The sequence below is a fragment of the Pteropus medius genome, unplaced genomic scaffold (genome assembly GCF_902729225.1).
Source record: "Pteropus medius unplaced genomic scaffold, Ma_sr-lr_union100, whole genome shotgun sequence".
Lineage (NCBI taxonomy): Eukaryota > Metazoa > Chordata > Mammalia > Chiroptera > Pteropodidae > Pteropus > Pteropus medius.
Genome location: NW_024351731.1, coordinates 5,827,248 through 5,852,863, shown reverse-complemented (window position 1 = coordinate 5,852,863; position 25,616 = coordinate 5,827,248). Strand labels below are relative to the sequence as shown.

General features: G+C 49.6%; 1 protein-coding gene across 7 annotated transcripts in view; it reads left to right on the top strand.

The window, feature by feature from the left end:
- PTK2 (protein tyrosine kinase 2) overlaps positions 1-25,616 on the top strand; it is a 168,961-nt gene that overhangs the window by 21,627 nt on the left and 121,718 nt on the right. For 6 of the 7 annotated variants that reach the window (XM_039845918.1, XM_039845917.1, XM_039845912.1 and 3 more), the window contains exon 2: positions 5,332-5,431. The exons of the other annotated variant lie outside the window; for it this stretch is intronic. The gene's annotated coding sequence lies outside the window, so the exon portion shown is untranslated. The remainder of the gene's footprint in view (positions 1-5,331; positions 5,432-25,616) is intronic. 7 annotated transcript variants of the gene reach the window in all.

Here is a 25,616-nt window from a genome sequence, read left to right as displayed (position 1 = left end):
CTTAACAGGAAATTTATCATTATCGTTAACATTGGCTTTTCACAATTTAGTGGCTTGACTTCTTTGTCCTTAATTTGTTTAGTGAGCAGTGTAGGACCCCGTGGGAGGCCAAGCCTGTGCCGAGCACTGGCTGGCGGCGGGTAGGAGGCCCCGCTTACAAGCGGCTCCACAGTCCACTGTTAGAATATTTTAGGCTAGAAATTTATTTCGAAGCATAAAGAAGCTTTTGTTGGCTTCGGTGATTTTCATAATTAGGTTGCATTCTTCATATATTCTTGGTTTTTTGGGAGCTTACTTCAGACCTGTGACCTTTCAGAATACAGGTTGCAGCTGCCGAAGTCCTGAAACTTGGTAGATTCAGCTTTGAGGGAGGGAAGCCTTCGTGGGTGGTTGTGTGTCTTGGACATTGGAGACCGTCACAAATAAATTGCTAAGATGTTATGGGTTAAATAGTGGGTTTGGGCCTTATTTAGCAGTTAGCATCAAATAGGCCATTTCTTTTCCGGGGGCTCAGCCTACAAGCTTAATTCTAGCCAGATGTCTTACAAGTTGTCAGTGTGTCGCACTGACCATCACTCAGTTTTCGGAAGCGTTTCTCTTTCATGCCGGCGGTAGAAAGCCCACGTCGCGTTTGCTGTTTTAACACTACCATCTGCTTAACTGGGGAAGCGGGGATGGCATCAGGCTTTCAAGAGTGCCACAGGCTGGGGTTCGACTCCCTGATGGCTCACTCCTTTGCTCTGTGACCTTGGAAAAGTTCTTAATTTCTTTAAGATTTCGTTTCCTTACGTGTAAAATAGGGATACTGATAGTGACGGGTCAGGGCGGTGCGGGTCCAGGAGCTGGCACCCTCAGGGCACTTGGGGGAGTGCATGGCACAGCGACGCTCCTCCAGTGTGAGGGTCACACCTCAGACCTAGCGAGAGGGGGACAGAGGGCGCTGGCCTAGTTGGGTTGTGCATTGAGATGAGACATGGCCAACAAGGCGGTGAAAGGCGGTGGTTTACATGCCGATGGCGCACAGAGCAGAGCGCCGGGAGGGAGGGCTTGCCGGCAGCCCAGGCGTCTGCTCGGCCCTGCCTGCGGTGCCCCCGCCTGCCCTGCCGGAAACGCGGAGCATCCACCTTCCCGACGTCCTCAGGGAGCTGACCGCGTATTTCATTGTGTAACGAGCCAAGTTTAATTTTTCTTTATCCAACTAGAATAAAAGAATTTAAGCATTCTAATTATACAGTTTGGGAAATACCTACGGTTTTCTCTCCTATTTGAACTGGTTCAAATTTTTATGCTTATATTTTATCGAATTCACAGTTAAAATATGTAGATTTATATTCTTAGTAAAGATAGGTTCAATTATGGGATAAATAGTGTTGAACACAGCATTCATCAGGTCGCCTGCTGCTGAAGTAGAAAGCAAGCGGCAGGCCTGGCATTGATAAAGCGGAATGTTCTTGTGAATTCTCCTTAAAAATACAAAAAAAACCCCTAAAGCCAGTATATCCATTCATTCGTTCACTGTAAGTCATTCATTCACCAAGTACTCTTTTACCGATCGTGTGCCGCAGGTGCTTGATACAGTGCATGCTGTTGAGGACACCGTGGTGAACACAGCCAGATGTGGGGGTGACGGGGGTGTTTTGCCTTTGCACTTAGCACGACGAAGATGGCCAGCTCAAGAGACTTGCGAGGTTTCAGCGACGTTTGCAGGTTTGTTATACTGTCATCAGAACAGCCTGTAGCCAACTGGGGCTTTTTTTGACCTTCACTTTGTTTTTATTTAATAGTGCTCAACTTTTTTGTCTCCTGTGTGGGTCCTGAGGCTGCGAGCTAAGAGGCTGTCGTTGTCCCTCTTGCTGTGTGGTTGGGGAAGAACCCGATCAGGCCAGATTTAACACGCACTCTACTGAGTGTGTTCAACACGCTGCACCACAAGAGTCCTCTGGGCCGAGCCCTGTCCCTCTCGGTCATTGCTGTGTACTCCAGCCCCAGCACAACGCGTGGCATGTGTCAGTCACTCCCTAAACACCTGTGTCAGGGAAGGAATGCTGTGGGAATGCAGGCGAGCGGCATCTGACCTGCGGGGAGGAGCACAGCTCCCGCCAGTTCGCATCCGACTTGTCCAGCGGAGGCGGACCCAGATGCAGGGACCAGCAGATGCAGAGGTGGGGAGAGGGCGCAGGCGGCTCTGTGCACTGAAAGTAGCTTCCTTTTGCTGGAGTTTAGGGTTCACAGGAGACTGTGGTGAGAAGTTGGGCTGGTGAGTCAGACTGGGTTTGCTCAGTAGGGCCTGCCAGGTCAGATTAAGGAGTTCGGTTGTTCTTTTCTTCAAAAGTAAGAATTTTAAAGTACTAGGAGCCAGGTTGCTCAGTGCCCTGGCTGATAAGATACTCTTTTCATACTGCACAGTGCACTAATGTCAAAAAGGCATCTTCAGGTCTTGGGTTCCATGTCCATTAGTGACAGATGGACTATTAAAATTCTGTAAGCCATTGGTGAAATTTTAATCTTTTGGGGAGAATGAGAATATAGGATAAATATTTGTTTTCTCAAGAGTAAAAAATAGTTGAAACTGTAAGAGCGCGCGAGGTCTGTATGTCTTTGAATTCTGGTTCCCTAGAAGAATGTCAGGTATGTATAGTGGACACTCACTCAATATGTGAATAAATGCAAAAGGCCTTTGCTTTTGTTCGTGCTGTCGTGGCAGGCATTATGCTGGGTTCAGAAAGTGATGGCCGGCAGAGAAACGGCCCCTCCACAAGGTCCTCCCAGTCGGGTGGGGGAGGAGGAGTCAGTCTCCCGTCACGGTACGGTGCGTGGGTCCTGTGCTGGAGGTGTGCACGGGGGAGTCTGATGGATGTCCACCTTTCCGGGCCACTCAGCCCCCCGTTTCTTAGTTCTTTTCATACTTACTGCTCGTTTCCCCCACACTTGCCATTAGCCTCTTAAATTTCCCACGAGGTCGGTCACATCGACTCAGCCGTCCCGTCCCGCACGTTCGTTTCTGGGCGGCAGTTCCCTGGAGATCTGCGCCCTCTTCTTTTCCAGTCTCGTCGCGGCTGTGCTCTTGTCTGTGCTGTCCCCGGACCTTCCATTCCTCTCATCCTGTGGTCTTTCTCCGCTTGGGTGTCCGGATTGTGATATCTCTTGTCTCTGTCTTTCTTGGCCGATTTCTTCACTTTGGTGCAGGAGTCAGTCATCCAGAGGTTAATCACTTTTAAAAGGCGGTCCAGGGCCTCTGGGCAAGGTGGAGACAGCGTCTACACCCCTTCTCTGGAGCTGCCTGCTCTAGCCGCCCCCGCCCTCTCCTTTCACCGCTCTCCTGGAGGGTCCACCGTCCTTACTGCTTTTCCACTGAAGCTCTTGTATCCCACGTCTTCCTCATATTTTGTTAACGCTCACATTTTGGTGGAGGACTTTCTCCAGTGGCTTTCTCAGAGAGGATGCTTTCTCAGAGAGGAGGTAAAGTGTTTGAGATCATGTATGGTTGAAAACATGACTGACAGTTTGGCTGGGTCTAGAGTTTGATACTGGCATTCGTTTCCTTTCATAAATTCAGAGGTACTGCTCCTCCATCGCCTTGTTTTCACGTTACTGCTATTGAATTCAGAAGCTATTCTAATTGTTCATTCTTTGTATGTAACATTTTTTCTCTCCCATCTTTAGAAGCTTGTCGAAGTTTTAAAATGCAGCCAAGTGTTTTGAACTGTCATGATGGTGTACCATGCTGTGGGTCTGTTTTCATCTATAATTCTGATTATTCAGTAGGTCCCTTCATTCTGCCAACCTGTATTCTTCGGTTCTGGGAAAAAGTTTTTGGAGTTGTTGTGCTCGATATTTTCTGTCTTTTGTTTTCTTATTCTGTCTTTCTGTGAGTCCTGTCGTCTAGGACCTGGCTGTCTCGGACAAGTTCTGTAATTTCCTTATACTTTCACTCCAGTATGGTTTTCTTCTTCCTTCTTTTCTTCCTCCCCCACCCTTTTTTGTTTAATTCAACTTAACCTTCTTTGGTTTTCTATTTCCGTTTTCAGGTTCTTTAATTTCCAAGAGCCCTTTTTTTGTTGTTTTGTTTTTTAAAGAACACCCTATTTTTAAAAAATAATTTTAATTTTCAATTATAGTTGGCATACAATATTATATTAGTGTTAGGTATACAGCATAGTGATTAGATATTTATATAACTTAAAAAGCGATCACCCTGATAAATCCAGTACTCATCTGACACCATACATAGTTATTATAAAAGAGCATCCTGTTTTTATTGATTGCGGTGTCTTCTCACCTCTAGGTTATTGGTGGTTTGTATAGTTTCTGTTTCTTTCAAATTCCTTCCTCCCTTTTTTCCCCTCCTTTCCCCCTTCCTTCTTTTCCTCCTTTCTATTGTCCTTCCTGCTACTTTCTGACATGGGTGGGGCCTTCTGACTGACATCAGGGTATTCTGGGTGGACCATTTGTTGGGGAATCCCCAGTGTGGGTATCTTTAGGTTTTTCTTCTTGGGCCGGTCAAATTCCCCAAGAATATTCTTCCTGTTTGTTGCCTACAGAATTCCGACTATAGAATTTTGGGAGCTGAGTGTGTGGGTGGGAGGAGGGGCTGAGTTGGTGTAGGGGAGCTGGAGAGCTCCACTTTCAGTGTGTATGCAGTAGTTAAATCCACCTCTGTTTTGTACTACTGGGCAGGGTGACATCAGTCCGAAGACATTGCTTCGTCCAGGGAGTGACCCTCCAGTCTTCTGTCAGAGTGAGGGAGAGTCGCATGGAGGCATGGCATTGAATTGTAGCCTCCATCCTCGTTACCCCGAGTTCTGTCTGCACTGAGGCAGCCAGTGCGCGCCTTCTAGGACACTGCTACGTCACTAGCATGGCTTCTGTTCTTTCCATGCTGGCTTAGGATCCGGCTATCTTGGGCCTGTACAGTCATTTGCTATGCTTCCAATCTTTTATAGTTTCTATTTCCTGCAAGTTTTTTCTTCTGATTTTTCCTTATTTGTTTTGGTCTCCATTTTCCATGTTAGAAATAAGCTTTTCTCATAGCTTCTAAATTGTGTTCCTTATATATTCTGTTTGTCATCTTACCCTGAACTTTTAACTAACTTTATGCCGTATTAATTTATGATTGTTGATGTGTTTCAGTAGTTTTCAGTTGTTTCAGCTGCATTTCTTAACTGGGATGTAGGTAGAAGACAGGAACTCGATATCGTATTTTTTAATCCCTCGTTCACAAAGACCGCGTGGTGCATGATGAAGCTGACTGTCAGATGGTGACACGGCAGAGCTTTGAAAGGATGGTGCATACAGGTGGTCTCATGTGCGCATAATGTCTTTTCTTGTCAGGTTCTCGCTGACTACTATGGAAGGAGGAAAGAGAAACTAGGAGTATTTCTTTTAAATCATCATTCGACTTCTTCACAGAGTTATTGTGGCCTTCTGAACTGTGAGTATAATTCTCTTTCTACAGTTGTGTATTTTCTTTGTTTTGTTTGACTTTTTTTTTTTTTTTTTTACCTGCCTTGGGGTTACTTTGACATACAGTAGAAACAAACAAAAGGTCATTGATTTTGCAGATTAGGTTAGGGAAGAAATATAAGTGTTTTAGTGATTTCTTTGCGTAGACACTTGTATGTCTTTTTTGCGACATAGGCAGTATTATTAACAATGGTTAACAATAATCCTACTAATAAAAACAACAGTGACAACACATGCTTTAGAGTAGTTCCTGGCACACTGTAAACACTCTTAAGTTATAGCTACCGATTGAGACCGCACAGTAACCCTCTGAATAGGGTTACTCTTCTCCCGTTTCACATGCACGTAACTGAAGTGCAGAGAGGTCAAAGGTCATCACGGTGAATTCAGAGCTGGGATCTAGACTCCATCCGGCTTCAGCGTGTGCGCTCTTATTCCCATGGGCTCTGGATGCAGGTGTGGCTTCCCGTACTAATTCTTTACTAACCACCTGAACCTGGCTTTCTCCTCTGACAAGGGGCGTTGTTATAGGACCACAGCTCCCCTGGGTGGTGTACCGTGCTCAGCACTCACAGATGTTAGCAGGGATTATTCGGTGGTGTTTTCCCCATTTAATGGGAAGAGAACTGAGCCCCAGAGAGATGTGTTGAATTTGACTTTGGCCGTGTAATTTGTAATTTGTAACATTGGAGTCTGTTCCGTGCTGCGCAGCAGGAGAGCTGTATAGAATTGAGGTTCCGTCCCAGTCGTCTGTTTCCGTCCTGTGTATTCGGGTGGGTCAGTGGCACATTGAGGACAGGTAGCTGATAGAAGATTCGTAAATCTCTCTGGGGTATGGGCATTGGTAAGCATTTTGTTTCACCAACATGTTGCTACGGTAAAAGCCTCATGAACTTGAACTTCATGGATTCATAGTTCGTGATAATCTGTAATTGTGTTGAATTTGACTTTGGCCGTGTCTTTGTGTTGCATTTCCAAGGGGCAGGGCCCTGGATTGTTTTTTTCATTTCCTTCTGAGGGTCAGTTCACTTTCCTCCTTTGTTCTCCCCCAAACCCACTTCTGTGTCTGCAGCGATGAGGGATTAGGGCGAGGGAGTGATGTCATGCGGCTTCGGTTTCCCAGCAAGGCCTGGAGAGTAGCTCCTGCTTTTCCAGTCCCCCCGCTCTGTATTGGCTGTGAGAGGAGCCGGCTCCGTGTGTGCGCTGCGTGCTGGGTGTGTCACGTTGCAGGCGTGAGAAGGCCACAGACCGGCCCCCCTTCCTCGACTCGCCCCTTGCAGTCCGCAGCATGCGTCTCTCCCCACGACGGCACGTGATGTGCATTCGGGTGCAGGGCTGTTTCTGAGAGTCTTTGGGGGCCAAGGTCTTGTTACTCCATCTCTGCATCTTTTCTGCTTAACCCACAGATAGTTTTCATGAAATGTCGAACGCAGGAATGTTTAATACCACACAATAAATTCTCTTTTCTTAGATCTGAACAAGCGCGAGAACATCAGGTATAACGTAAAAATAATGATAGCAGCTTTAGCCATTAAAAAGAGTCCACCTCGGTAGAGCAGAAGGCAGTTGCGCGGGGAGGTTCCGCAGAAGTTGCCTTCTTAGTGTGATGCGCAGTGGACGAAGGCCGGGCAGGTGACTAGGTGAGCAGCAGCGAGCTGGCCGGTAGGGATCCAAGAAGAATGTCCCGTAGGCAGTTGGAGATAGGACCTGGATCTTGGAAGAGCGGTTCGAGCCGGAGGTGGAAATGAAAGCCCAGTGACACCCTGTGACGACTTGAGGCAGTGAGCGTGAAGACAGAGCCCGCGCCTGCGCCTTGGGGCACTCCGCCACGGAGGGGTCGCGGCGGAGGAAGCCGGAAGTGGTGGCCTCTGTGGCCAAGGGAAGAGGATGTTTCTGGGGAGGGTGTGATCAGCTCTGCCAGCCACCGCTGAAAGGTTCAGATGAGGATTGAGGTTTGACCTTTGGCACTCGGAGGGCATTTTGGTGGCGTTCAGAGCAGTTTTGAGAGAGTGGTGAGAATCAAGCCGGATTGAAAGACGCTTTGAAATAGAGAGAAAACAGTGAAGTGAAGATCGCATCTGGTGCCCTCAGTGTGGGGATGTGATGGTCGTCATCGCCCGTATCCGACTTCGGGGGCTCGGCTGTTCTAAGGTGCCGACCAACCTAACCAGGCACGTCAGGTCGATGGCATTCTTTTAGGGTTTGCCTCCTTTATTAAAGTTCAGATAGTTATGAAATTAGGAGTTTGCTTATCCAGTGTAAAAAATGATTGGCAGCTGTTTCAAGTAAAATCGGTGAAGTTTTGGCAGTTTAATTCTGGTCCTTAAAAAGGAAGCATTAAATACCTTTATTCTCAAAAGGGAGCTTTTAAAATTGAGCAGCTGTGTGTAGCACACCTTGGGCAGAATGTTTGAGTTTTCACAAACGCCCCAGGTGTATGCCTTGGGTGTGGGGAGCCTTGGGGTTGGGGTGGACGGGCCAGTGGGAGAGCGTGGGATGCGGGGCAGGGCCAGGATTCTGGTGAGACGTTCTCACAAGGCTTTTTCCCCTCAGCTCTAAAAATAGACATAATTATATCGTATTTGCAGGTTTGTTGTAAAATATAAATGAGAGTCACTCATTTAAAGTGGTTTTAACATTTTTAACAGTTTTTATTGTGATAAACAAAAAATAACAAAACTTACCATCTTAACAACTTTCAGGTGTACAGTTCAGTAGGGTTCAGCGCTTCCACACTGTTGGGAGGCAGCTCTAGAACTTTTTGTCGTGCGAGTCTGCACCTCTGTGCCCGTTTCACAAGCCCCCGTCCTCACAGCTACCGTTCTTCTTTCCGTCTCCATGAAGTTCGCTGCTTTAGACGCCTCGTGCGGTATTTGTCCTACTGCGGCTGGCTTCATTCACTTAACAGAATGTCCTCAAGGTTCATCCATGTTGTAGCCCGTGTCAGAATTTCCTTCCTTTCAGAGGCTGAATAATGTCCCATTGTATGGATATACAGCGCATTTTATCCATCCATCCATCCATCCATCTACCTACCATCCCTCCCTCCCTCCATCATCTATCCATCTATCCATCATCCACCTTACATCCATCATCCTTCCCATCCATCACCATCCATCATCATCCTTCCATCCATCCAATCCACTCCATCATCAATCCATCCATCCATCCATCTGCCATCCCTCCCTCATCATCTATCCATCCATCCACCCATCCATCATCCTTCCATCCATCCATCCATTTGTAGACACTTGGTTTGCTTTCCCTTCTCGACTATTGTGAATCATGCTGCTCTGAACATGCGTGTGCAAATATCTCTTCAAGGCACTGCTGTCAGTTCTTTCGGAGTTATACCCAGAAGCGGAGTTGCTGTGTCACGTGGTCATTTTATTTGGATTTTCTGAGGGACCTCCGTACTGGATTTGGAGCGGTTGCACCATTCATGTCCCTGCCAGCGGTGCCCGGGGCTCCATTTCTCCACGTCCTCGCCGATGCTTATCACCTTCTGTTTTGTTTTTTAAATGGTAATCACCCTAATAGATGTGAGATTGATTTTAACATTCTCGATGATACGAAGTTTTAGGTAGAATTGGAAAAGTGACTGCATAAATTTCTTGCTGCGCTGGAAGGATATCTGTCAATACCAATGTGACAAAACCACAAGCGTAGGGGAGAGAAATTGACAGAGAAAACCAGCCACCATGTAGCGGTGGTTGAAAAGGGAAGTTCTTCTGTGGTGCTGACTCAGAACACCAGAGCAAGCAGTGGCCCATCCTCGACGCTGCTGCTGTTTCTTGAAAAACAGAGTATAGGGTCAGATTGCAGAAACAGGTTGCTTTCCCAAGCTATACTGAGTGCTAGTTTAAAATGTGGAGTTGATTTTCCACCGGGTAACTGAGGAATGTAGGCTGTGGGAGGCACTGACGCTCACCAGCAGGGGGCGCTCGGCAGCCCCGGCTTTTCTCGGCGCCCGTTGTCTGACGTCTGACTGTCTGACGTCTGACGGGAACGGCGGTCAGTCCTTTGAGACTGCTGCGACTTGCTAAGTGAGGCGCACGATCACACCACGGTCAGTTGGAGTTACGAGGTAAAGAAAAATGTACGGCGATGGAACAAAGTGAGTCGGATAAAAGAACGTTTCGAAGTCGATTCGAGCGGTGCCAGCATTACGTGACCACCTGACTTTCTTTGGACGTGTCTGTCATTTCGATCAGTATAAGCTAAAGAACCCTCCGTGTTATAGCATTTTTATTTAGGTTGAAATTTTTGCTGAGTTTCTTGCCCCATCCTGTGTTCTTGTCTCTACCAATATGTTTGAAAAACTAAAGCGGCATCTTTTTACAGATTCTAGGGAATTTTTTTTATCTTTCAAACTTGATGGCAAGCAACTTCCCAACAGTTTCTAAACCTAGAAGTCAGCTTCGATCTCCTATATGGTAAAACAAATAAGAAGTAGCTGTTAATTAGCATCCGTGAAAATGCTCCAGGTCAGTGTCACTCAGGATTTCCTGCCCTTTGAGAGCCGCGTTTCCCTTCGATTTTGCACATCTCAGTGCTGCTTAATTCAGAGGTCGTGCTTGCTTCCCGGTGACTCTGCCGCGTGTCCAGCATGCACTGCGGTGGCTTTTGCGTACATGCGTGCGGGGGCATTGCCGACCCCAGAGGACCGGCCCGTGAGCGCAGGCTTTGGTGACAGGTGTCGCATGGAGAAGAGAGCCGCTCGTCTATTTCACATTCTTTCTGCGCGCACGTTTCTTCTCGTCCTCTGTCCCTTTCGTCCTCGCCGTGGGTCAGTCATTCCCTGTAGGCCGGGTGCGGCCTTCTTCCTTAGAACAGTGCTTGGCACAGAGTGAACATTACACGGATGTCGTCATGACACCATCCTTCTCGCTATTATTATTGCTGTTGCCATTGTGTTTTATGACCGGCACGTAGTCACTGTTGAGTAAGTGATGGGCATCGTCGTTGTCCTCCTTTTGAGAAGAGCAGACAGGGTCAGGATAGTCAAACGATTCTTTGTGTCACGGACAGAACTGGGGCTCCTTTGTGTCTTCCAGTTATAAATTCAGTGCCTTCCTCAGCTCCAGGTGGGTACTCTCCCAGGTGGGTACTCTCCCTGGAAACCTGGCAGTGTTCAGAGTCCCTCCGGAGTAACGGCAGGGGCGTGGGGTACTTGTTACGAAGCTTTGCAAGGAAAGCGAGTGATCCCAGTACCATCATCTCGTGGAGTATGCTGTTTTCAGACCTGTTGTTTGTCTTCCAAAGGTGATTGTGTCCATTATTATAACTAAATTTCTTTAGTCCTTACCCCGTTTTTGTGGCAGAAAGAGTAAGACAGAATGACATAGAAATGATAATTCCATGAGTCTGAGTGGAAGTAAGTTTAGGATAGGACACTTAACGTTCCGGAGTTAGGGTATATTGTAATTATCAGTTGCTAATGGAGATACCGTACTGTAAAGCGTTGATTTTATTTAAATCTGTAACTTGGTTAATGCACACATAAAAGATAAGAGGAGGTGAATTTTGAATTATGTATGTACAGTACAAATTACATTTTTCTTTTATGTCCCTCTCGTTGACTGACATAAAAGCATTTGCCAGCACTTTTCTAAGAGGTGTCGGAAGTTCTGGCGTTACTGCTTAAGGCAAGCGGATAAAACCCTGTTGACTGTGTGAGAAAAGGCGACTGCAGACTTGTATTCGTGTGAACCGCTGCAGGCGACATTCGTAAGTCCTTCGTTTGATAGTTCTTCCCCAGTGACGTCCTCATTACGGCTGGATTTCTGCAGGGAGGCCGTTTGGACACTCTGTGTAGCGTTCGGCACTGTCTTTCTGGCTTGCCGATCTCGCTCTAGCATTGTTTGCTAGTCTTCTGATGATTTTTATCTGCTCTTACACGGCATTTTTATTTTTGCTCTACTAAAATTTGCACTGGGAGCTCTGGTGGGAGCATCAGAATACTCCAGTTGAGTGATTTATTTTTTATGTGGTTCGGGGAGAGGCGGTCCACATGGTTTCCCTAGATTTTATTTCAAGGTTTTCGGTAAGTTTAATTCGCTTACTTATTCAGTAAACATTTGTCGAGCCCCCTGTCCGGATCTTGGGGGTGGACTGAGGTAGGCCATGCTCTCAGAGAGCTTAGTGTCAAGTCCTGACGGTCTACAACGTCTAGATAGCTTATTTGCAGCCACGGTCTCTAACGCAAAGCAGGAATTCCCTCTGCCACGTCATTTCTCACAGGCGATGGAAGGGTGCGTGGAGCATGGCCTGCGCGTCTTACCAACCATTTTAGTAATAAGGCCCCAGAGACAACGTGTGCAGAACAGGCAGAGTTCTTTCCTGCCACGCAGGTTGCTTTGTGGTGGGCGCAGCCAGACAGTCGACGTGGCGTGTAAACGAGTCACCTGGTGTTCTAGGAGATGTCAGTGCCACGGGGAGAGTAAGGCAGGGTAAGGGTCGGGCCTGCGACCTTAGATGAGGTGGTTGGGACAGGCCTGGTGGAGTAGGTGACATTCGGGCAAAGACTTGGCCCAGGAAAGAGAGCGAGCCTTGTGGCTCTCTGGGCAAGAGTGTCCTGCCCGCAGGGACGGGCAGCGTGAGAGCCCTGAGGCCTGGCCACAGGGCGTGGACGTGCTGGTTTGGGGCGTGGGGAACTGTTGGTGACTTGTAGCAGGGTGTGAAACGGTGCGATCCATGTTTGGAAAGGTTCGTTGCAACTGCTAGCTGAGAGTGGAGTGTGGGGTGGTGACAGGGATTCGGACCAGGAGGAGGCCTGTCGCTATCACCCAGGTGAAGGTGGCAGCGCTGGGCCCGGGGGGCCCCTCGACGTGGGGGACTGCACGGTTGCATGTGCAGTTGACCCGTGAGCTGCACTGCACGGGTTGGAACTGCGTGGGTCCATTTACATGCAGATGTTTTTCACGTAAAAACAGTCAGTGCTCTGTGTCCCCGGGTGTCACATCCGAGGCTGAGCCCCCGTGGGCGCAGAGGGCCCGCTCTGTGCCTCGCTCCGTGCCATTTTATGTAAAGGACTTGAGCATCCGCGGATTTGGGTGCCCTGGGGGGTCGGGATCCCGGAACCAGCCCCAGTGGGTACTGAGGGACGACTGTACTGACGATGTGGGGGAGTCACGTGCGGATCTGTGCCTTGCGTGGCACCCACCTCTGCCGCATGGCAGGACCGGCTGTGACTGGCACGGCGGGGCCAGGGCGTGGGTTTTGCCGATGGGCTGCGCCGCGGTAAGCGCGGGGGGAGCCAGGGGGCAGGGGTTTGGTTCTGAGCAAACAGTGTCTTTTTTGCGAAGAAAAGTCTTTTCATTGAGACTTGAAAAGCAGGACTCACCAAGGTTGCCGCAGACTGTTCTGACACCACGAAGAGCTTGTTTAAAATTGCAGAACTTTCGTGAAGGATGGTTTATAAAGTCGCATAGAGCAGTCGTGAACCGGATGAGCGACAACTTCTTTTTCTCATTTCGTGGCCCTCAGCTGCGGGTGAGTCCAGTTCTTTCCAGGAGGTCGCCGGCCTGGGAGTTTCCAGCGAAGTCGCTCTTCACGTGGGGCAGGAGCGCGAGGCGCCACTGTCGGCCGCGCAGTGTCCTCGCGGTCGCAGTTCTGTGGTCTCAGGTCTTCGGCCGCCGGCCGCCCGCCGGACCTTTCCGTGAAGACGGGGAGGGGCCAGAGGGGCTGCGTGGGCATCGAGTCAGAGGGTCCTGCGTGCAGAGGCCTCAGGCTCCAGGGCAGGTGTCATCGCTCTTCCCCGGGGGTGGGGGGCGCCTGCGCCCTCCCCTCCCTCGCCCCGCCCCCTGCTCTTTCTCTGGGTGGCGGGATCAGTTCCTCGCTTTCCCAGAGACGCTGCTTCCATCGGGCTCTGCTTCGTGGCCCGGGGGTGTCTATGCTGCTTTATCGCGGCATCTTTCTAGACGCTCAGGACCGTGTACATTAGGAGGTGACATTTGGATATCACCAGAGCGTGGCAGTGGGGCCGGCGGGGAGAAAGCTGCCATTCACTGGTTACTTCACAGTCAGGAACTTGGCCTCTTTCTGCCTCACGCCCCACACTTACTTTCCGCATCCTGAACGGCTCCGGGCCCATCCCTTGTCCCCTCCTCCACTGCCCTGTCTTGGTTCCAGCGTCCACCGCTGCTTGCCTGCACCAGCCCCTCTCTCTTCTGTGCACATGGTGCTGGAGCATCCTTCAGTTCGGGTCAGGTCCCTGTGCTTGCGCGCATGTGAAGACCCCTGGCTTCCTGGATTCCGAGTGGGCTCAGTGACACCGTGTCTCTTCCTGGTGGTATGATCCTGTCTTGACACATCTTTAAAAGATGTGATAGCACTGATTTTGCTTAGAAGATGTGAAAATTAGTTGAATCAGGATTTAGTGTACAGAGTATCATAGGTGACTAGTCGAGGAAGCATTTATTTTAACTTTTGAGAGTCATAAGCTCTAAGAGACACCCACGGTTGCCTTGGGTTGTTGTGTGCAGTCTGTTAGTCGATGGTTCAGATTCAGCCCCAAGCCCTTCTCAGGGGTCTGAGTCAGCTGTCAGACTCGCTTTGGCTCTTGCGACGGTGGCGGTGGGCCTTTTATGTCCTGGGCCCTCCTGGATAAAGGTGGAAGTGGGGGTATTTTTCATGTATTCGAATTGATCTGTCTGCCTGTTTCTTCTGTTCTTTTTCTAGCTTGCTTGCCTGTGTTTTTCTGGAGCCCTTTTCTTCCCAGCGTTGCCTGGGGTCAGAGTTCACATTGGTGAATGATGTGTTTCCACTGGGGCACATAAGAGGTCACTTGAGCTCTGGCTGCTACTAGGAGCTTGCATGGAAAGCCCGAAGACAAAGCCCTCATCAAGAGGAGCGGGTTAGAAATGAAGCAGACTGGCCTGGGGCATCCCCGGCCGCAGATAGGCCTCCTGTGTTCAGCCTTTGTTCAGTTCAGCCCTTGTTTTCGCAAGTTAGTGAATTCATAAAGCCTCAGTCACGTTCACAGTTAGGTAAAGCAGTTGCTATTAGTTTGTGGGGCTGACCAGTCACAGTTTGTCGAGCTCGACTGTCTTCCATATGTTCGGATGACAAAGGATCACGGTCCTTATTATCTTACTGCTGAAGTGGAATGGGTTCGAATAGCTGAATCTTTGAGATGACCTTGACTCTCGGTTTGCGAGGAAAAATAAGTAGCTTAGCCTTTTTAAAATGTTGCCAGCACAGATTGTTTCTTGTCCTGCTTCTTCAGTATGAGTTTCTCCCTTACACCTTGAAGCTAAGAAGTGATCGTGCTTTTTGGTTGCTTCGTATCTTTTAAAGATAATTTTAAAAGATTTTGGCAACCTCAGATTCTTGTCTCTATGTGTTTTCCAGGTAGTTTTATATGTTTACAAACTTACTATGAAACTATAGATCTGGAAAAATGGTTTATCTCAAAAATATTTGGGTTCCTACGGACGTATTTTTTGTACTTGTTTTGAGTGTCATTGAAGTTTTTTTTTTTTTCCAAAATGATTCTTATTTCATCAAGGGAACTAATTTAACTGTAAGGTCAGAATCAGGCTGGAAAAATGGCAAAGGCGTGACTCGGAAAACAGTCGGTTTGCGAGGCGTGCTCTGGGTCCTACCTGACGCGGCCGCTCGGTTCCGGTTCCGGGATCGGTTCAGTGTCAGTTTTGGAACAACCGGAGGAACTGAGCAGAAGGGTGAGATTAGCATGGTAATGAGGCGCTGGCTGCTGGCCCGCCTTCTCCTCCCTCTGTCCCCTCCTTCCCTCAGCGAGTCTAGGAACACAGACCCGTGGGTCACGTTACCGGCTGCTTTCGTTCTGTTCAGTGGCTCAGTCTGGCCAGGATGGTCTGTTTCAGATTGCGGAAGCACGAGAAGATTCTGTAACTGAGAGGCAGTCCTCAAGCTCCTGCAGAATATCCCAGAAGCAGCGCCTCCCAAACTTTGCTTCAAGCTCTGAAAGACGGAGCCCAGGGCAAGCTCGGTCCTTCTTGCTTGCGGATCGAGGCAAACCCCGTGGGAGCGATGACCTGGGACTCGGTGTGCGGACTCCTGGCGTGGTCTTTCTAGCCCCGAGTCGATGTGGTTGGAACTGGCGGGCCAGGAGGCCCCGAGACCGGCGGGGGCCGTCCGTATGGAGAGGAGCGGCTGCAGCCCGTTCCCGCTGTGCTGGGCTGAAGGTACAGACCCGGGGGTCTGGGCGGTCTCAGTCTTATCTGAATTCATGCTTTTGCACTAAAAAGGTCGGGTGAGAGTTTCTGAGAATGTATTTCAGATAGATTTACAATTAAACTAAAGGAACAATGAAAATTTATGTGGTATGGGTTTACAGCTATTTTATGAAACCAATTAGCTAGCTTTTCAAATAGGAAGTAAAATTATTTTCATGGAAATGCATTGTAAGTGAGTAAACTATTTCTAGGGCTCAGTCCTGTGTCTCTCAAGGTTTTATATTTTGTTTTGTGTTTTAATCAAGGGATCCATATCCATTCTGTGATGTGGAAGATTTTAAAGGATAAAGAGGCCAATTTTAAATAGGACTGTAGCAAAAAGAGTAACCTGGATTTTCTCGTTTCAAAAGTTAGTTAGTCTCTATTACTCACTGTAAAGACTGTGTTTCCCTTGAAACACTATTGTCTTAAGGTGGGCTTGTCACCAAGGGTTAGCAATGCCGTGAATAAAGTTTTCCGCCTGATGTTGTTAGGGGTTTTTTTAATGTAAAAATAAGTACAAAATGTAACATTGTCATTATACTATTAAGGACGGTATTTGGGGAGCATGTTTAGAAGTCGAAGTGCCATGCAATTCATGTATGAAAAGATCAAAACGTTTAGTAATGAATGTTTAACCTGGGAGATAAAATCCTTAATGAAGAATTTCCTAAAAACATTATTTTTAAAATCATACTATTTACATATCACGTTACTCCACGTAGGAAATCTGTTTAGTAGGTAGGGACCACCCTGGGAAATGGGGAGAAGTGGTCCCACCAAGGAGGCTGACGAGTCAGCGCCAGACTGTGGTCTACCATTAAATCGTTTTTCATTTATTGATCTGTCGTAAATTATCTATTAATTCTTTTCTAGGCTTTTAAGTGTTTCTAAAACAAATGGTATCAGAATTCTTAGTATGATGCTGTCTGAACAAAGCACCTGTCACTTTGTCAAATAATTAAATATTCAGAGTAAAGGTTTTGCCAGGTTAATTCAAACTCTTGAATTTTAAAAGGCTTTGGGTTTGGGCACTTTTTAAAATTAGGTTTGGGAACCTCAGGTCTAGTATCCCTGAGGATGGTCAGTAATGAGTGCTCAGAGGCAGAGTTCTGCACTCGATGAAGTTTTTGGTCCCTCGCCGGGCTCACTGGGGTGCATGGGCATGGTGCCCGCTCCATCGCGTGGTAGCCGCCTGCACGACCCTTCACAGCAAGGCTCTGCTCTCAGTCACAAAGTCTAGGCTGGGTCCAAGACCCAGGGGTCCCGTAGCAGTGGGACAGCAACTGATCAGCTGCTGGGTTTGTGACATTCAAAGTGACTTTAGAAATAGGAACGTCGGGAGAGAGATTGTAGTGTTTTCACGCTTCCCAAAGCACTGGATCGAAGCAGCTGATTTTCGTACTATGTTTGCTAGCTGGCGGAGCACGCGAGTGAGGCGTTTTTCACTGAACTGTCGTTCTCATAGAGGTCTTGGGGCTGGGCAGCACGGCAGAACTGCGTAGAGGACAGGAAAAGGAGGGGACAGCATCAGGTCAGAATTGGTCTCCTTCGTAGGGCCGGGGCAGGCCATCTCCACAGATGAATGGTCTTGCTTTTGGGTTCTTCAAGAGGAGGTTCCGACGACACTGCGAAGCTTGTCCCTGTCCCCTTAGGGCTGAGCTCACGGCTTCCGCAGCGAGCCCACGCGCAGGCATCTCAGCGCCTTCTCCACCTCCTCGGCTTACGCTCCTGCCACGGGACAGGGAGACCGGAAACCTTAGATTTTATTCTGGTTGATTTTTGTTATGTGGTCAAGATAAAGATGCGGTGTATAGGAATTGGCCAAATTGGTTATTTTCAAGTATGAAAGTTACTATTTTTAGATAAAGACAAAGTAAAAAGCCCAAATCCAAAGAATAAACAAATGTCTGTTTGCAGCTGAGCGTTCTGAACCTCACCCTCGATCTTATCGGTCCCATTAACCTCAAAAACAGCCGTGTCCCGATTTAAGAAGACACATAAAATACTTATTAGAACGGGCTAAAAATAGCGATACAGACCTATATTTGTGTACTTTGAACTGAAACCTTTAAGGTATCCTTAAAGCTCCCTGGGATCTTTTTTATAATAAAGTTTGTTATACTGTTAAATTTGGTGTGAAGAATCCACCTTAGAGCCCACCCATGGAAGATTACATTCTAACAGTTTGAAAAGGACTTTGTTACAACATGTATTCAACTGTATCATAATTTCCTAGGCTTAAAGACGGTTTTGATTTAGAGTATTGGAGTGAATATAATGTTCACAGTGCTGAGTTTGGTTGCAGAGATTAAATGCAGAAAGCCCTGCTTAGAAAGTTCTTTGATTATATCAGTATGTGCATTATGTGTTTCACCGTTTGAAAAACTGGGAAGGATTAGAGGCATCAGAGCTCTCATTGTTAGGAGTAAGTGTGTTGATGTTTTTTCCTATATCCTTCAGTAGTGGATTGAGATTGAAGATACTGTTAATGGTGCATGTGTGTGATTCTGGATTCTGTGGTCGAAGTCGTGGTTCCCTGAGTCAGTATTTTAAACTCGTCTGTTCCCTCCCTCCCTCCCCCCCTCCTTCCCTCTCTCTCCGAATAGCTCAGTGTATAGCCATCTTCTCTTCGGTGTCTCAAGACTCCAGTGGTCAGCTGCCTCTTGATGTCTATATTTGTATTTTACACGAGCATCTGATCCTGACCTGCCAGAGACGAGCCTCTTGCCGTCCCTGAAATCTGTTTCTCCCCACATCCTCTCTATCTCAGAAAGAATGTTGAACCCACATCGACTCAGTTGTTCATGCCACAGACACAGGATGCCTCTAACTCCTCCTTCCATGTATAATGAGTCCACCTTTTCATCCTCATGATTTTGTCTCTGAAATATGTCTTGAGTTCCTCACCTTCCCTCCCTCTCTGAAGCATCCGCTTTGGTCCGTGCAGCCCTCCTCTCCCTCTGGACCGTGGGATGGCTTCCTGTTGGTCTCCCTGTTTCCTCACGTGTTCATCCTTTACACAAATACCAGAATGATTTTGTAAAAACGAATCTGATGTTATTTCTTCTTAAAACTCCCCAGCGGCTTCTCATTAGAATCGGGTGGAATTACAGGTCCCTGGCGTGGCGGCGACGCAGCCGCGGGTCACGGCCTCTTGCTGCTCAGTGGCGCAGTCGTGTTGGCTCTTCAGTGTCCCGGAGACCCGGCGTCTTTCCCCTGCGGTCGCCTCTTCCTGGTACCGTCTTCTTCTCTGCCCAGCCGACCCCTACTTACCTTTCCGGTGTCAGCTTAGATGCTCTCTCGTCCCTCTCAGCCTCGACCAGCCCCTCCCTGAGCCTTCTCTTCCGATCTTGCCCAGCATTTACCGTGGTCGAGCATTATATGTTGTACTCATATGATTTTTCTTTGCTACGTTGATTATGTCGGGTCTTTTTCTGTTTTCGGAAGTAATTGGCACAAATGAATATCACCGTAACGAATGGATAAATTCCAGGTAGGGTTAGCTAATCCACGTGCCGTAAAAACAGCTCAGCGGGAGCAGTTTCCTCCTGTAGCGGCAACAGATGGGTCTGGGTCAGGCTCCCAGGGTCTGATCGCCTCCCTGGGGACTGCTCCCTGGTCCTCTGCCCCTCCTGTGGGATCGTGGCCGTCCGGTGTGACAGCTTGAGGGGCTAATTGACTCACGGGGAGACAGATTAAAAATCTATATGTAAGCATATAAGATGTTCTATAATTGTATTTACGTAAATACCGAGATACCTATAAATTTAAAGTAAGAGATATTAAATGCTTTCTGAAAGGTTGGGCACAGAGCTCAGGGACCAGCTCGCGGTGCCTGCTGTGTAGTAGGCTGTCAGTGGGTGCTAAGCTGAGTCCCGTGGGTTCTCCAGCTGCCTTGGTGATGTGTGAGAGACCGCCCCCCTCCCCGCTCTCGCGCCCCCGCCCACCCGTCACAGTCTGCAGCCACACAGCACTTGGTTGTCTGGAAGCACCTGCTAGGTTATGCTTCTTCGGGCCCCTCGATGCCCTTGCTGCTCGTCCTGCGTGGAACTCCTCTGCCACCTGGACCCCGGCGCGGGCGTCTGCTGCCCTGCAGGCTTGGCTGGTGAAACCCAGCGTGTCACACGGTACTTGGTTGTGAACCTTGGTTTATCATAAGCCGGGTTCAGATCTTCCTGCTCTTTAGATCCATGTGCTCTGACCTGTTACCAGCATGCAATAATTTTGGGGTGAAAAGACACCTGAGTTGGTGGGGGCTGAGCCCTTTTTCTAAAGGAGGCGCTGTTTGATTTAGGCAGATAGGACGGGGGGTAGGGGGACTCCGTGCTGTGAGAACCCCACATGCAAGGGCACTGAGCACCAGCGGGAGTGTGCGGGAAAGCGTGTCTTCCCCACGGACTGCGTCAGAGGTGCGTCAAGGTTCCTGGCGAGGACCCAGTGGGCCAGACTTGCTCTCCCGCCCAGTTTCTTTGAGGCACGGGGCTGGGCCCTTCTTCCCAGGCCTTCGCCTGGCCTCTCAAGGTCGGCGTTCCCGGGGGTCGGTCCCAGGCCTTTCTGTCTGGTCCCTGCCTGCCGGTTAGGCACCACTGTCCCTCTCCCTGGGCAGCTTCATCCTGCCACGTGGCTTTGCACCCCTCGTCCGCCCCTGTCCCTCACTGTCTTTAAGTCGTAAGCGTCATCTCTCAGCACCTTGTCCTCTAGTCCCTGTGAGCCTCCAGCCGCTCCATCGTAGAGTCCTCGATCATTTCTCTCCTGGTCTCCATCCTTTGTCGAGCTTTTCACGTTGTAAGGACTTAATTGTTGGTGAATGTTAGCGTAACGTGTTTGTATTGCCAGTGTGTAGCATGTAGCGGGTGTGTCGCAGAAATGAGCTTATGATAAACCAAGAGTGTGAAAGTAGAAGGCGTCTCTGTCGCTGCAAAGATGGAGTGGAGTCGGGAGGCCGTCCGAGCAGCGAAGGAGTGAAGGCCACGTGGGCAGTGCTGGAACCGGCGCGCCCGGCCGACTCCCCTTTCCTCCTCGTTTTGCGGTTAGTGCCATCAGCTCCGTCCCGCACAGAGGCCGTGCAGTGAGCATTAACATGCATTTGCTCTTCAGCTTCTTCCACTTGTCCTCGCTCTGTTCGGGGACGAGAATGCCGCTTTCCCCCAGTGTCCTTTCTGTATGCGGTTTTAGAGCTTTCAATCGATACGTGTGTTTTGCTCATCCGTGACCTTCCCCGTGAGGGAGGGACGCCGCGTGGCCCAATTTGTGCCGTTTGCCCCAGACTTCCATCCACCTACTGTGCACCGCCCTGTCCAGGTCTCTGCTCAGACAATGAGGTATGTGGAAACCCTAGCGACCACCCCTTTGAAACAGGGCCATCCTCCTCTGTCACCGGTGTCCCGGCTCGTCCGCATTGTGTCTCCTGAGCTGACCAGCCTCCCGCACGCTGCGTGGTTGACTTGTCCGGATGGTCCCGCCCCCCAGAGGCGCACCCCGGGGGGAGGGGCTGAGTCCTGCTCGCTGTGCAGTAGTTTCTCGTTCTGTTTTGTTGGAGCCGTGTTGACCCTGTAGATGAGTTTGGGAAAACCGACCCATGAGCAGCGTTGAGACTCGTGTGCGTGTCCAGTTGTGAATGTCTTCTTTACTTTCTCCTAGGAAACGTGTAATAGAGCTGAGTATGGAGATCTTGATGGTTTTCCGACGTATTGTAAAGGATATTTTTTGGTTAAGTTTAGTTTTCCAGGTCTTGACCTAGTATGTAGAAATAGATTATCTTGTATCCTTCCTTACCTTGTTAACCAGAGTGATGCCAGCGTGTCATTACCACCCCCACTTTTTTTTTTTTTAAGTAATAGTACTGCCACCTAGGAAGACCAAGTGCTGTGGTAAAAAAAAAAAAAAAAAAAAAAAATACTACTAGAATATTATATGATACTATTTTTTTTTACTGTAAAAGTCTGTTTTGTAAAGTTGACAGACTCACTGAGAGAGACTGATCCAGAACCCCAGGCTGTTGCATGTTTTCCTCGTCTTAACTTTCATCGAGTGCATGGTGGAACGAGGTACTGGTGGCAGGTTTGAAACGTCCCTATTGTTCTTTTATAGGGCAAGGTTTAGAAGAAAATTCTAAAGGAACACCTGTGCTTAATTTGGTTATTGATTTTAATAATATGTTTCAAATAGACCAAATCTCAGCATAGCAGGAGTGGTGATCTGTTGTTCCCTTTTTGACAAGGATTCATAAAGCTGTGAAGTGTGACAGGAAAGATGCTTTTTTAGGGCTGTGATTGTGCTTTGAGGTATTAATTAACCGGGCGGGTCCGGGAGGACTTCCATTTAGAGAGCAGGCCTACTTAGCTGCCCCTTTTTTCGGCCTGGAGAATTCAGGTCACTCTTCTTAGACAGTTATCATCCATCGAATGCTAACTTTGTTTCCTGTGTCTTGCTAAGCGTTTCGCATTTGTTGTCTCTAACTCTCAGGGTAGGTATTATTATTTCCACTTTCAGGTCTTCCATCCACCTACTGTGAGGGATCCGTAGTAACTTAGGAGTCGTGTAGCTGTGTGTGGGGAGCGTCTTGCTCAGATGTCACTGCCCGTGAGAGCGTCTGAGACGCGCCTCTGCTGCGGCACCGCCAGCCCTCACCAGGTAGAGGCTCAGAGGCCACCTGGGGCTCACTCTTTTCAACGCTGATTTTTGTGACTAGGCGAAGTTCTAGCTGTCTTACAGTCTCTAGGGTGGCTTGTCCATAGAAAGCAAACAAATGGCTGAAGGCAGAGACGACTTAGTCTCGGTTTTCTGAGGGACACAGCTAACCGGTGGAAGTCTTCAGAGCCGTGACAGTTGCCATGCTCTTGTAATAAATCGTTTTCTGCATGGTGGGTTGTCGGCACATGCAGTTTACAACACTACACTATGGAAAGTTTCTGCTAAAACATACCACTAGACTGCTAACCAATGCTCGTACTCAGAGCTGAGGATCGAGTGAAATCAGGCAGCTTTCACACTCCCCTTGGCCCCCAGGACCCTGCCAGGAGGCGTGTAGTCCAAGAGACTGGTCCAGGAGAAAGGCGGTTCTGACACGTGGGACCTGCCGCTGATTGGCTGCTTCCGCCCATTACAGAGCTCCTGTGTCGCCTTCCCGCACAGGGTTCCTTGACAGGCAGCCTCTGCCTTTGAAACATGAGACCAGAACCGAGAGGAATGGAGAAAACAGTTCGCAGGCAACGAAGATGAGACCCTAGGCAGAAGGAAGCTCAGAGAACAGGGTGACGCCTCTAAATCTCAGCGTGAGACCCCACAGATTTAGGAGGAGACGCGGCATCTGTGGCAGACCGACGGGACTCTGTGAACGCGCATTCAAGAACAGGAAAATTAAAGCGAGAAGGCAGAAATGAAGTCAATTCGGGGGAGCGTTGAGGAGTGGCGTGGAAGAGACCCCTCAGAACTCGGGAAGGAAGGACAGACGGAGGAGCAGAGTTAGGACGAGGGATGCGGAAGGCCCGCCGTCCGAATGCCAAGCGTTGCAGGAAGAGACGAGGATGAAGGCTTCAGAGACGTGACGCGAGAACATTTCCGGAACCAGAGGACGGCGGTTCCTGGATCGATGCCGCCCCAGTACTGAGGCCCCTGCAGCCGCCTCGGGCTGCCTGCTCGTCCCGCTGGGGCCGAGGCGGCCTCCTCCAGCTCCTGCGACACACGGTGCCGCTCGGGTGGACGGGCCCGTGATTTTGGTCTTTTTCTTTGCAGCTCTTGCTGCAGTTGTGACGTCCTGGTCGCAATGAGTACAGCTGTGATTAAATGATGACAAGCGTGCGTGTATCTCCTGACTGGGCCGAAGGCCCTCGCGGGTAGGATTACGTATGTCTAGTTTTGAATCCGCTGTCCATATCCACACCTGTTACAGTGACTAGCCTAGTAGCTGGCTCAATAAATATGGTTTTAGAATTAATTCATCTGAGGGAGGTGCAGCCTGCTCAGTTGCCTGCAGAAGCCTGGCGTGAATGAACAAACGAAGCAAGCGGCTCGGAAAAGGCGCAGAGCAGCAGCTCGCCGCAGCGGGCTCTTGGCTTAGGACAGTAGAGCGTGACCATGACTGGCGGTGGGAGAGCACTGCCACTCAGCTGTGTGCCGCCATGCAGCAGTGTGGCCCACTAGGGACGCTTTTCAGGAAAAGACAGAAAGCCAGCCCAGCAGGGCAGGGCCTTCAGGCGGGTGGCCTGGCTTCGAGTTCCGTGCCCTGGGCGTCGGGCTCGGCAGTCACTCCTCTGTTTCCACGTCTGGAAAGTGGGCAAAACAAGGTTATTCTGAGGATTAGCGATTTCATTTCTCAGCGCTCTGGGACAGCCCTGGCATGCTAAGCGCTACGTAAGTCATCGCTTAAATGAACCTCTGGAAGCCCCAGTCTGCTAAGTCCTCCCCCCTCGTGAGCAGCCTCTGCCGGGGATGCCAGCCCAGAGCGGCCTCTGCACCCCAGGAAATGCGCTCTGCTCTGCGCTCTGCTGCCAGCCCTTCCCTTCTGCTCTTTTGGTTTTGCAAAGAGCCTGAGAGAGACAGGGGAGGGGGAAGAAAGGCAGCTTGGGAAGGAGGGAGGGAGGGAGGGACAGTGCGTGCACCTGGGGAGTCTTTCCCCAAAGGTAAACTGATATCTCCACGGGAATAAAAGACTCAGAGCCATGAGATTATAATTTTCTTTCAAAGGTTTCAGAGCCCAAAATGTCAGAGCCATGTGTCCCAAGCCTGAGAGCAGTGGGGACCGACCAGGGTGTGCTCCCTTTCCAGCAGAATGTTCTGGAAGCCAAGGCCCCCCGCTGACCCCTCTCCTTCACTCCGGCAGGAGGTCAGGCCTTGCGGCTTGTGTTGTGTGTTGTGCCCCAAACTGAATGGATCCTCTTACTTCCTGCCTTCCCCTTCCCCCCACAAACAGTGTCTCCCTTCTTCTCTCCCTTATCTCAGCGAATGGTGTCACTTTCCACCTAGTTGCCCAAGCCAGAGAAGTGGCTGCTGGCGGCTCTGCTTCCTGCCTCGTGCAGGCTTCTAGCTGTTAATGGGCGGGGGTGCCCCGGACCCTGTTACTCCCTCGCGTTTGAGTCTCGGGTCTTCTCTCCTGCGTATTGGGATGAATGTGCACCTTTTAGGATTCGTATCAGGATTGAATTAAATGAGGTGTAACACGTGTAACAAACCTGCTACGTACCTAACACGTTGTCAGTATTCGGTAAAAGCTTTTGTGTGTGTTTGTTTTCTACCTTGTAAGGCTTGACTCAGTTTTGTCTTTAGCAGTTAGACGTAGACTGTCTTTGAGTAAAGTGGGATTTTAGTTGACATCTGCAAAATCACCTGACCTGGTTTCCAGTGAATCTTCTTGTTGGGTGGTCTTCATGTGGCTGACAGCAAGGCCAGCAGGAAGACCCCATGTCACCTTCAGGTGGCCCCCGGTCTTTGCTCCCCTCTGCAGCAAAGCGCCGGGCTCTCCTGCGGTCTGGAGCCCGCCTCCATCGGACCACCTCCCGCCACGCACCACGCTGAGCACTTGGCGTCAGTGGGGCCCGGGCCCCCCGAGTGACCCGATGCAGAGGTTCTCGTTTTGACCGGGTGGTGAGGCTGACACCTCTTTCTTCCGGATCTAGTTCCTGGGCGGCGTTTCTGAGGGGTCACTCTCGGTTTCCCTCCCCGCCTGCTGGCAGCCGCGTCTTCCTCCCTCCAGTGCTGTCTCTAGACACTACAGGGACCAAACTCGGTTTTCCCACTGCCTTCAGTTTGGAAAGTGACTTTAAGGGGAGCAGACACGACAGTTAAGAGGCGAGGGATGGGCACGTGCTCGACCGCCTCTGCCCGTCCGGGGCCCTGAGACCCTGGGACGTGCACAGAGCACAGCGCCCCAGTCATCGCCGTGGGTCGAGGGGTCAAGTTTGAAAGAATATTGAGGACAGAAGGTGCCAAGGACATTGGGAAGGAGTGGGGACT